The sequence below is a fragment of the Procambarus clarkii genome, chromosome 70 (genome assembly GCF_040958095.1).
Source record: "Procambarus clarkii isolate CNS0578487 chromosome 70, FALCON_Pclarkii_2.0, whole genome shotgun sequence".
NCBI lineage: Eukaryota > Metazoa > Arthropoda > Malacostraca > Decapoda > Cambaridae > Procambarus > Procambarus clarkii.
In genome coordinates this window covers 1,481,294-1,495,273 of record NC_091219.1, presented here as the reverse complement: position 1 = coordinate 1,495,273, position 13,980 = coordinate 1,481,294, and positions in this window count along the sequence as shown.

Below are 13,980 nucleotides of genomic sequence, written 5' to 3'. Positions count from 1 at the left end.
ATTCACACCCTCAGCATTTTTCATCAACAGATTCAAGAACTATACAGGACGATTATAATCACTACAGACATAGTTCAGACAACATAAATCTGACTTCAGCAGTGATTGAAATTACTCAATATTCGAAATTACTCAATACTCGAAATTACTCAATACTCGAAATTACTCAATACTCGAAATTACTTAATACTCGAAGTTACGAGTACTCAATATTTTTCAATATTACTATTTGAGTCAATTGTAGTCAGTATTTTTATTCTATATATTGTTGACCTGCTGCACCATTATATATGTCACTCATTCTTAAATTGTGAGAGAGAGAGAAGATAAGAATGAGAGAATATCACTCATTCACTTTGCTGGATACTCAGTATGATTATGAAGTATGATGAAGATAATGAGTAACCCATACTCACTATGAGTATTTCCATATATTTCTTCCACTCACTTGAGTTCCCAGCTTCCCTTCAATGTCCTCTTGTCCAACGTTCAGTTTAAAGACACTACTTTTCCATCTTGTCTCTGTATCTTGTATGTAGTGATTATATCCCATCTGCTCTTTCTCTATTCTTCAAGAGTTGTGAGACTGAGTTCCCCTTAATCTGGAACTCGTAAAAATTCAAACTTTTGAACTTTTTCAAGTTCAGTTTTGTTTGAGGACTTGCGATTCCATGCTGGTGGAATATCAAGGATACTAATATTGGTCCCAAATAAACTGTATAAATTGTCTTCAATCATTATTTAGGTTTTTATATATTGTTCAAATGTTTGCAATGGCGCCTGACAGCTGGGTGGACAGCGCTTCGGATTCGTAGTCCTGAGGTTCCGGGTTCGATCCCCGGTGGAGGTGGAGACAAATGGACAAAATGTTTCTTTCACCCTGATGCCCTGTTCACCTAGTAGTAAATGGGTATATACCTGGGAGTTAGACAGCTGCTACGGGCTGCTTCCTGGGGGGGGGGGAGGGTGGTAACAAAAAGGAGGCCTGGTCGAGGCCTCGGGGGGGCCGCGGGGACGCTAAGCCCCGAAATAACCTCAAGATAACTTCATGAAGATAGCCTACCATATGATACTGAAGTTCCCCTGATTATATCTGCCTCTGGAGTTATGTCTGATTATATCTGCCTCTGGAGTTATCTCTGATTATATCTGCCTCTGGAGTTATCTCTGATTATATCTGCCTCTGGAGTTATCTCTGATTATATCTGCCTCTGGAGTTATCTCTGATTATATCTGCCTCTGGAGTTATCTCTGATTATATCTGCCTCTGGAGTTATCTCTGATTATATCTGCCTCTGGAGTTATCTCTGATTATATCTGCCTCTGGAGTTATCTCTGATTATATCTGCCTCTGGAGTTATCTCTGATTATATCTGCCTCTGGAGTTATCTCTGATTATATCTGCCTCTGGAGTTATCTCTGATTATATCTGCCTCTGGAGTTATCTCTGATTATATCTGCCTCTGGAGTTATCTCTGATTATATCTGCCTCTGGAGTTATCTCTGATTATATCTGCCTCTGGAGTTATCTCTGATTATATCTGCCTCTGGAGTTATCTCTGATTATATCTGCTGGAATTATATCCATTCCTAAATATTTCTCTATTTGTGATTTCTGTCGATGCCTAGCATTCCCATATAGGGTACAGTCCTTCTGCTCTTCTACCTCCCTTCCCCATCATTACCTTACACCTTACCTCACCCCTCACACAGACTCGTTGTCTCCTGTTGCTTAGGTACTCCTCTATCCACCGGAGTACCTTCCCTTTCACTCTAGCCTGCATCTCCAACTTTCGCACTAGCCTCTTGTGTGGCACTGTATCAAAGGCTTTTTGACAATCCAAAAATATGCAGTCTGCCCACCCTTCTCTTTCTTGCCTTATTTTTGTTGCCTGGTCGTAGAATTCAAGTAACCCTGTGAGGCAGGACCTGCCATCCCTGAACCCATATTGATGCTGTGTTACAAAGTTCCTTAACTCCAGATGCTCTACTAGTTTTTTGTGCTTGTTTTGTGTGTGTGTGTGCGCGAGCGCGCGCGTGTGTGTGTGTGTTTACTAGTTGTGTTTTTGCGGGGGTTGAGCTTTGCTCTTTCGGCCCGCCTCTCAACTGTCAATCAACTGTTTACTAACTACTTTTTTTTCCCCCCACACCACACACACACACACCAGGAAGCAGCCCGTGACAGCTGACTAACTCCCAGGTACCTATTTTCTGCTAGGTAACAGGGGCACTTAGGGTGAAAGAAACTTTGCCCATTTGTTTCTGCCTCGTGCGGGAATCGAACCCGCGCCACAGAATTACGAGTCCTGCGCGCTATCCACCAGGCTACGAGGCCCCTTACTGTGTGTGTGTGTGTGTGTGTGTGTGTGTGTGTGTGTGTGTGTGTGTGTGTGTGTGTGTGTGTGTGTGTGTGTGTGTGTGTGTGTGTGTGTGTTTGTGTGTGTGTGTGTGTGTGTGTGTGTGTGTGTGTGTGTGTGTATGTGTGTGTGTGTGTGTGTGTGTGTGTGTTAGAAATATATATGCAGTAGATATATTAAAGGAAAAATAGATTGGGTAGAAAGGCGGGGTCCAAGAGCTAACAGCTCGATTCTGCAGACACAAATAGTAAATGCACACACACACACACCTGCCTCCAAACCTGCCAATCAATATCACAAGGTGTATCCACCCACCACAACACTCCCCAACACCCACACTCATCTCTAGCATCCCACAACACACCACGGACGTCCACAACACACCACGGACGTCCCACAACACACCACGGACGCCCACAACACACCACGGACGCCCACAACACACCACGGACGTCCCACAACACACCACGGACGTCCACAACACACCACGGACGCCCACAACACACCACGGACGCCCACAACACACCACGGACGTCCACAACACACCACGGACGTCCTACAACACACCACGGACGCCTACAACACACCACGGACGCCCACAACTCACCACGGACGCCCACAACACACCACGGTCGTCCACAACACACCACGGACGTCCTACAACACACCACGGACGCCTACAACACACCACGGACGCCCACAACTCACCACGGACGTCCACAACACACCACGGACGTCCCACAACACACCACGGACGCCTACAACACACCACGGACGCCCACAACACACCACGGACGTCCCACAACACACCACGGACGCCCACAACACACCACGGACGCCCACAACACACCACGGACGCTCACAACACACCACGGACGTCCTACAACACACCACGGACGTCCTACAACACACCACGGACGCCTTCAACACACCACGGACGTCCCACAACACACCACGGACGTCCTACAACACACCACGGATGCCTTCAACACACCACGGACGTCCCACAACACACCACGGACGCCCACAACACACCACGGACGCCCACAACACACCACGGTCGTCCTACAACACACCACGGACGCCTTCATAACACCACGGACGCCTTCAACACACCACGGACGCCCACAACACACCACGGACGTCCTACAACACACCACGGACGCCCACAACACACCACGGACGCCCACAACACACCACGGACGCCCACAACTCACCACGGACGCCCACAACACACCACGGACGTCCTACAACACACCACGGACGCCCACAACACACCACGGACGCCCACACCACGGACGCCCACAACACACCACGGACGTCCCACAACACACCACGGACGTCCTACAACACACCACGGACGTCCTACAACACACCACGGACTCCCGCAACACACCACGGACGCCCACAACACACCACGGACGCCCACAACACACTACGGACATCCTACAACACACCACGGACGTCCTACAACACACCACGGACGCCCACAACACACCATGGACGCCCACAACACACCACGGACGCCCACAACACACCACGGACGCCCACAACACACCACGGTCGTCCTACAACACACCACGGACGCCTTCAACACACCACGGACGCCCACAACACACCACGGACGTCCTACAACACACCACGGACGTCCCACAACACACCACGGACGTCCTACAACACACCACGGACGTCCTACAACACACCACGGACGCCTACAACACACTACGGACATCCTACAACACACCACGGACGCCCACAACACACCACGGACGTCCACAACACCCCATGGACGTCCCAGAATACAACACGAACGCCTACAACACACCACGGACATCCCAAAACACACCACGGACGCCCACAACACACCACGGACGTCCCAGAACACACCATGGACGCCTTCCACACACCACGGACGTCCCACAACACACCACGGACGTCCCACAACACACCACGGACGCCCACAACACACTACGGACGTCCCAGAACACACCATGGACGCCCACAACACACTACGGACGTCCCAGAACACACCACGGACGCCCAGAACACATGGAGACGACCTCATATTCAATTCTCATGCTAAGCTGCTGACACGCTGCTGTGACAAGCCCAAGAGACAGGAGGGACACAATTCTCTACGACTCTAGAATATATCATTACATCCCCACCTGACGTCCGTACCTGACGTCTGTCACTCTCTCGTCTCCACCTCGTCACCTGACGTCTGAGACTCTCTCCTCAGGCATCTCCTCCTCCCATTCTATCCTCTTCTATCCTATTTAAAATTAAACTCTGTGAGATCTCATCTATTCAAAGCGATTCCATCAATTGTGTCAATCCTTCCCACTTCATCTGTCTTTGGATTCCTTTCGAATCATGTTAAATATTGCTGTGTTGGGTGTCAAGATCCTTCACGTTAGTTGGGCACTAAATGCGTGTTAAATAGTTAACCTGATCATCCGGGCTACAATATGAGGACAAGCAGCTGCGATATGAGGACCAGGAGCTACGATATGAGGACAGGCAGCTGGGATATGAGGACCAGGAGCTACGATATGAGGACAGGCAGCTGGGATATGAGGACCAGGAGCTACGATATGAGGACAGGCAGCTGGGATATGAGGACCAGGAGCTACGATATGAGGACAGGCAGCTGCGATATGAGAGGCAGCTGCGATATGAGGACAAGCAGCTGCGATATGAGGACAAGCAGCTGCGATATGAGGACAGGCAGCTGCGATATGAGGACAGGCAGCTGCGATATGAGGACAGGCAGCTGCGATATGAGGACAGGCAGCTGCGATATGAGGACCAGGAGCTACGATATGAGGACCAGGAGCTACGATATGAGGACAGGCGGCTGCGATATGAGGACCAGGAGCTACGATATGAGGACAGGCAGCTGCGATATGAGGACCAGGAGCTACGATATGAGGACAGGCAGCTGCGATATGAGGACAGCTACGATATGAAGACAAACAACTACAATATGAAGACAAACAACTACAATATGAAGACAAACAACTACAATATGAAGACAAACAACTACAATATAAAGACAAACAACTACAATATGAAGACAAACAACTACAATATAAAGACAAACAACTACAATATGAAGACAAACAACTACAATATGAAGACAAACAGCTACAATATGAAGACAAACAGCTACAATATGAAGACAAACAGCTACAATATGAAGACAAACAGCTACAATATGAAGACAAACAGCTACAATATGAAGACAAACAGCTGGGAAATTAGAACAAACACCACGACTATGACGCCAGACTATAAAAGCGACGGTGCTGTCGCCACACCACACGACAACATCAACAACTAAAGACTCGACACCGTACGCAACACCTATACCAACAGCTCCGAGACGCCGAAGAAGAGCCGCAACGCGACGGCAAATCCCCGAGGAACACCGCGCCAAAGGGCTCCAGCAGAAGGAGGACGCTGCTGTTACGCGCGGGAAACTCAAGCCTCACCTAGACATCGGGCGGGAACAAGGCTTCCTTGACTGATGTCTTGACAGCATTCCTCCCCACGGCCGTCCTCATTAGCACCCAGCGCAGCCCCTGCTACGCATGACCCTGTAAATCATGACGAAGTGTCCCAGCCGTCAGCCGGAATACATACACACAGGACACATACACATGACGCCAGCCCATGTATAAATATTCCGTACCCAGCGTCCACGTCTCCGGGTAAACAACACGTCACATGGGTGCATAAATGACCAAAGGTAAAAAAATTATATCTTGGCAATTATGTGCTTATATACATACACACATTCTTTGCCTAGAGATGGGTTGGTCAGGTTCCAGGTGTTGGCCTGTATCCTCTCTCTCTTTCACTAGTCAGTCTGGTGTTGACAACGGCTTTAACAAGCCGAAACGTTCATCTCTCTTCCCCATTTCTTTGTGGTTTTTCCGCACACATATACATATATTAATACACATACATACAAACATACTTATGTACATTTATATACATGTAAATAAGGGAAGAGAAGGGAACTAGCAGGAGAAAGCGCCAAGCCATTACGACTATATAGCCCTTGGCAGGGGTCAGGATAAAGATTTGGGATGGGACGACGTGAAAGGAATGGTGCCCCAACCACTTGTGGACGATTGGGGGATTGAACGCCGACCTTCATGAAGCGAGACCGTCGCTCTACCGTCCAGCCCAAGCGGTTGGGCGTTCATATAAATAAGCAAACATAAATACGTGGATACATAAATTCATACATAATAAAAATCCAGTAGGCATCACACATCACTAAACATAGTACTTGTATGCATCACAACATGTATACAAGTACAACCAATATTACACGACCAACCTGACCATATATCACATACCAAATTACACACAGGATACTTTCTCATATATGCATATATCATACAGTATACCTATCATTCAGTATATGGATGCCCTCCATAAGTGAATAGAATACTGGTAATACTGCACTATACATACATACATAGCTGGTAATATTGCACTATACATAACTGGTAATACTACACTATACATAACTGGTAATACTACACTATACATACATAGCTAGTAATACTACACTATACATAACTGGTAATACTACACTATACATAACTGGCAATACTACACTATACATACATAGCTGGTAATACTACACTATACATACATAGCTGGTAATACTATACTATACATACATAGCTGGTAATACTACACTATACATAACTGGCAATACTACACTGTACATACATAGCTGGTAATACTACACTATACATATATACAACTCACCAACTTAAGGAATAGGCAGCAGAGATTACCATTCTTATGAAGAACTAGGAAACATTCCTGAAGGTCGCGTAGCCTATTCCTTACCTTTCCTATTTTAGTAATATTCCTATTATCTCTTCTTTTCTTTCCTTTTGTTGTAATATTATCATCCCTTCTTTCCCACTACTATTTTTCCTTTGCTTTCTACTATTTCTATCTAAAAATATAAATATTTGTCATTTTTTTTCTATTTTTTAAATAGTCTTTCTAAATAGTATCTAGTTTTCTATCCTTTTAACTTTCAATTTTGTCATCGTGGTATTTTATATATATCATTAGAATGTTCTAATTTGTATTATTTTTTATATTGTGGATAAAGTGCAAAGCAATTTCTAAATTAATATGATTAAAAACTTATTTGTAATTTAGATTTAAATTGCCTTTAATTGTTCGGACGATTATGTTCCACTATCATACATGATTATACATAATCATACACACCCTCACTCCCCCCCCCTGCAGATATTGATAGATTAACACCCGTGCTTATATATATATATTTTAAACTAATATTCTAATACTAAAAGATAAATATCTGCGAGTATTACCACACACCTGGGTCACATGTTAAAAAAAAAGTAAAATATGTATGTATAAAATGTATCAATAAAATGTATGAATAAAATCGGTAGCCAATACATGAGTATACATGAGTATACATATATAACTGAAACCACCACATGTAGTCTTCGGGCAACTGAAGTATTACTTGCCAGACGGCTCTGTACGACACGTGCTTCATAAGAACATAAGAACTCCTTCTGAAGCTGTATTAATATACGAAAGTACTTAAGGAAATTCCTGTTTCAATTTTCCTTCGTGGTCTGACACTGTCACATTTTTAATCACGTGTTTATTTTCGTGATTTACACACATAGGAACATAAGAATAAAGGTAACTGCAAAAGGCCTATTGGCCCATACGAGGCAGCTCCTATTTAGAACCACTCAATCCCACTCATATACATGTCCAACCCACGTTTGAAACAATCGAAGGACCCCACTTCCACCACGCTACGTGGTAATTGCTTCCACAAATCAACAACCCTGTTACCGAACCAGTATTTACCCAGGTCTTTCCTAAATCTAAACTTAACCAATTTAACAAACAAATCCACAAGGGCCATGACGAGGATTCGAACCTGCGTCTGGGAGCATCCCAGACACTGCCTTAATCGACTGAGCTACGACAGGGTAAAAGAGTTTTCTTGTTCATTTGATGCATCACGTTAGTGTGATTTCTGTGTACTTAACCAATTTATGCCCATTGTTTCGTGTTTTGTCTTGTGTTTATACTTTTAATACCCTATTAATATCCCCCTTTGTTATGCCCGTTCATCTTGTAATGGTTAATTTTCCCCATATCCACTTGTAAACCTCTATCATGTCAACATCTACGCCTTTCTAGAGAATGTAATTTAAGCTTTGTCAATCTTTCTTCATATGACAGGTTTATATTTTGAGGGATTAACTTTGTCATCCTACGCTGGACACGTTCAAGTGAATTTATATCCATTCTAAAGCATGGCGACCAAAACTGAACTGCATAATCTAAATGGGGCCTAACCAGAGCATGATATAGTTGAAGAACAACACCAGGTGTCTTATTGGTAATTTGATTAATAAATCCCAGTGTTCTATTTGCCTTCTTACGAACATTCATGCATTGATTTTTTGGTTTTAAATTCTTACTAATCATAACTCCCAGATCGCTTTTCGCAATCAGACTTCGCAATCTCAACACCATGTAGCTTGTATCTTGTAACTCTACCATCGTATGATTCTACACCATATGTGTACCGAGGGTGTCATAGCACACAATAATAATGGTCCTAGTTCCAACGATAGACACAAACATAGAAAAAGAGATGGAGAAAGAGACAGAGAGACAGAGAGAAAGACGGAGAAAGAGACCGAGAAACAGAGAGAAATATGGAGAAAGAGACTGACAGAGAAAAAGATAGAGAAAGAGAAAAAGACAGAGAGACAGAGAAAGAGACAGAGACAGAGAAAGATACAGAGAAAGAAAGAAAAATTTTCTGCTAGGAATACATTTCCCCACAATTTTTATTTTTATCGAGACGCGGAATTTTTTTCTCCCAAATAGAACAATAGACGCGTCGACTCTATTCAAGAGTGTCTTGGATCCACATCATACTGGGCCCAGTTTTCAATATCCGACCCTTCCCCCTGTGTCCGTGTCATACACTCTTTGTCTCTGTGTTTCCTTTATATGGGTCCTGTGGTAGTGGTATAGTATTCGACTCACACTCGCAGATCCCGCGTTCGATCCTGTAGCCTTCTCACCCCATACGAACCCTCAGAACCTCCCTACACCTCCTCCAGGACCTCCCTGAACCTCTGCCAACCCAAGCAAACGACCTTGACAGCAGTTCACTCTGGCTTGGCCTCAGGGAAGGGGGCAGGGGGTCCTCCCCAGGCAGCATCAAGACAGCAGCTTTAAGCAGCACGAGTCAGCATGCACAGCTCCTGACCTACCGCACCAGCGTGGCCTGACTCCGGCCGCCCCTCGCGTGGCCTGACTCCGGCCGCCCCTTGCGTGGCCTGACTCCGGCCGCCCCTCGCGCACTACTGCACCACGTGTGGCGGGCGGCCGGCGTCGCAAACCTCTCTACTGCGCGGATCCTGTGTTCCTCGCCCGTCAGCCCACTGCGCTACACGAGCCCATATGTATGGATTACTGTTTGTTTTTTTTCACGCATATTTACGACCTTTCTACATTCTCTCATTCTCTGCTGGTATCTGAGAGTTCCTGCGACGGCGCTGGAACCAATCGTATTGGTCATAGAACAAGTCCACAAGGGCTGTGACGAGATTCGAAATTCGAGATCTTCCCAGACGCTGTCTGTGCAATCGTATTGGCGTTTACCTTTCCATTGGAGACTTTCGGCGCCGTGGAGAAGGGGGATCACCTGCTGCTTGGGTAACAGCTTCTCCTCCATATCAACCTACCCTGGCTTTGCGCCCTGGAGAGGCCACTCCAGACCGACAACCAGAGCCCAACTCCATAGTCTCCTGAGACTGATGGATGCCAACTGCTACATTTATAACGCTATCAATGGCATAGTGGGTATGACTGACGCTCTGCCAGCGAAGGTTCGAATCTCTCAGGAGGCATTAGAGTATTGCTGATAAAACAACATAATATGAAATAAATGAAGTGACATGATTGAGAATAGGTCATCCCACACTTCTGGGAATACGCCATAAGTATTTATATATATATATATATATATATATATATATATAAATACAATATATATATATATTTATTACAATATATATATATATATATATATATTATATATATATAATATATATATATATTTATATATATATATATATATATATATATATATATATATATATATATATATATATATATATATATATATATATATATATATATATATATATAACTGAAAACTCACACCCCAGAAGTGACTCGAACCCATACTCCCAGGAGCCACGCAACTGGTATGTACAAGACGCCTTAATCCACTTGACCATCACGACCGGACAAAATGAGGTGATAGCCGAGGCTATTTGAACCACCCCACCATTTGAACAAAGAATGAGGTGATTTGGTAAAATGCTATGCCCAAGATTACTATCCGAGTGCCGGCGGTGGGGTGGTTCAAATAGCCTCGGCTATCACCTCATTTTGTCCGGTCGTGATGGTCAAGTGGATTAAGGCGTCTTGTACATACCAGTTGCGTGGCTCCTGGGAGTATGGGTTCGAGTCACTTCTGGGGTGTGAGTTTTCAGTTGCATATTGTCCTGGGGACCATTCAGGCTTGTTCGCATATATATATATATATATATATATATATATATATATATATATATATATATATATATATATATATATATATATATATATATATATATTATATATATATATATATATATATATATATATATATATATATATATATATTATATATATATATATATATATATATATATATATATATATATATATATATATATATATATATATATATATATATATATATATATATATATAGAAGGGAGTACCACCTCTAGCTGGAAGAAGGGGGACCCATAGCCTCGGAGGAAACCACGCATAACGCATTAGAGGGAATGTTTAGATCCCCTCCAATACAGTTTCTGTGTGCTTTTCTCCTACCACCCCCTTCCTTAAATATTTTTTGTGCTTTATTATGCATTTGATGGTTACAAGATATACATGGGTTGATACAAAAATAATAATGCAAAAAGGTGCTTAAAGGTTATGGATCTCTTGAAAAACACAACAATGGGAAACATTGATGAATGTCACAGACGGGTTCGATCATTGTTGCAAGTCAAACACTTCTTCGAATTCCTCTGAAGTTGGACTAGTGCCCAAGACGCAACAGGCATTTCCCCTCTGAATCGCAACACTGAGGCGCTGGAACAAGAAACTTTTTGCTCTCTGGTCTTTTGTAGCGCTGATCAATTTGTCCCCCAATTCCTTCAGGAACTTCAATGCACATTTTCCCCACGAACCGAGGGTCTCCGAGCCGATCGGAACAAAGCTGTAGCAGTGTGCTAGACCTCTGTATTTAATAATTTTCTGCGATTCCCTGAAAGAAGCAGCACCACCGCTTTCACGTGTGCTGTAGTGGAGGTAGGTACTGGCCAGTGTGGCAGCGCACGTGTAGTCCCATACCACTTGCTTACCATCCTTCCAAGGTAGCAAGGTGACCCCGTCAGGGCGCTTCTGAGGGTCATTAGGTCTGGATAAGTGTGGTTCTCTTTGTGCCGGGCAGCGGGCTGTGGCGAGGCTCCTCTTGATGATGTCGTTGACTTCTTCATGTCTTGCAATTTTACCCTGTGATTTACGACATACCAGACCATGACGACCATATTGGTCTGCCATCGCAGTTCCGCAGATGCACCTATGTTCGGTGAGGATGGGGGCGGCAAGGCGAAGGGCAACTCCAATGCGGAGAGCGTCATGACTGAGGCGAGTTCCCAGGGCTGCATTGGGCACAGCAAATAAAAAATCCCCGGCGTGGGGTGCTGTTACCGCTAGGAGGCGGGCTTTGTTTTCAGCATCAGCGTTGTCAATCATTGCTGTGACAGTCTTTTCCATTATGGGGCTATCCCAGTGGGCCTGCTTGTGGTCTTTTGGGACTTGTGGTCGGGGTTGAGGGTGTGCAATGGTGTCCCATTGTCTGGCTGCTTCGATGAACGTTTGATCATGAGTTCCCGCTGTCTCTCTCATACGCTCTGGTAGGATCTGCCCTACCAATTCGTTGGCTGCTGTACATGAGGATAGGTATGCTGGAAGTGCTACCTCAGTTGCCTTTCGTATGCCTATCCCTCCAAATCTCACTGGTAGTGTTGCTTGGTCCCACTGACTGTCATCTAAATCTAGGTTGAGCGCCTTCCTGAATATTGACCTGAGGAGCTCATCATATTGATTTAGAAGTGGGTTGCCAAAAGTTGGTGCACACCTTAAGAAGTATGTTAGCCTGGGCAAGGTAAGGCACTTTGTGAGAAGGTAGAGGGCATCGTGGGAGTCCAAGTCCCCAATTCTCTCTTCCATCCTCTTTAGGTCTCTAAACTTTTCGTCAAGGACTGCAGCAATGGCATTGTGGCCCAGAGGTGCTCCGAGTAGTGTGCTGTCGGTAGGTTTAGCGACTGAGGCTTCTGGTAGAACTGATTTCACTGCTCTAATGATTACTTCACTAGATGCAATAATTTCGCACTTGGAGGGGCTAAGAACGAGACCCATGGACTCCCCCCGTGTCTTCACCAGCTGTAAGTCTTCTAGCAGGGAATCTTGTGTGCCTGCCAGAGTGCCATCATCCAGGAACCAGATGTTGAGCTCGCTGGACAGTCTGGTTGTAATTTCTCGAACCGCTATGCAAAAGAGGAACGGTGCAAGTGGGTCACCCTGTTGAATTCCCTCTGCTGAGGTGACTTCATGTTTGCCAAACAGGAGGGTTGAGGCTTTGCTGTAGCCTGCTGACACAAACGGGAGAATGCTTGGGCAATGTTCCTGGACTGCAGTGAGGATTGCTTCCCTTTTGACCGAGTTGAAAGCGTTTTTAAAATCTAATTTTACTACTGCCTGGTCTTCAGTAAGAGAGCTAATGTAGGCTCGTGCAGCATGAGCCGCTGCTTCACAGCCTTGGGGGAGTCCAAACCCCAGCTGGTTGGGTTGCAGCATGGTGGCTGCTTCCGTTCGGATACTTCTGACAGCAGCCCTTGCAACTAGGCGGCGAAGGGTATTACCAACGGCAATGGGTCTGATTCCTCCCCCCTTCTTTTTGAGGGCACATAGGGATGCACCAAAGAAGAATGGTTTGATTTCATCAGGGATTAACCCGGCGAGGCAGTTGTTGACAAACGTTGTGATTTCTGTCAGGAGCGCTTCTGCAGCTGGGCCAAGAACAGGGTTCACCATTTCCTTCACATGTTGAGGTCTTACCCCTGTGTATCCTCCTGAGGAGCCAGGAGTATATATTTGACAGTATATATATATATATATATATATATACTGTCAAATATATATATATATATATATATATATATATATATATATATATATATATATATATATATATATATATATATATATATATATATATATTATTTACATAATTGTATACCTATCACAAATCTTACCAATAATAAAGCTATCTAATTTATACAATCCTGGACCTCCATTAATGTTATCTAATTCACTACTTTTTTACGTTCAGATTCAATAACATTTCTTTCGTAAACGGATGTACACTCAACAATTTTGT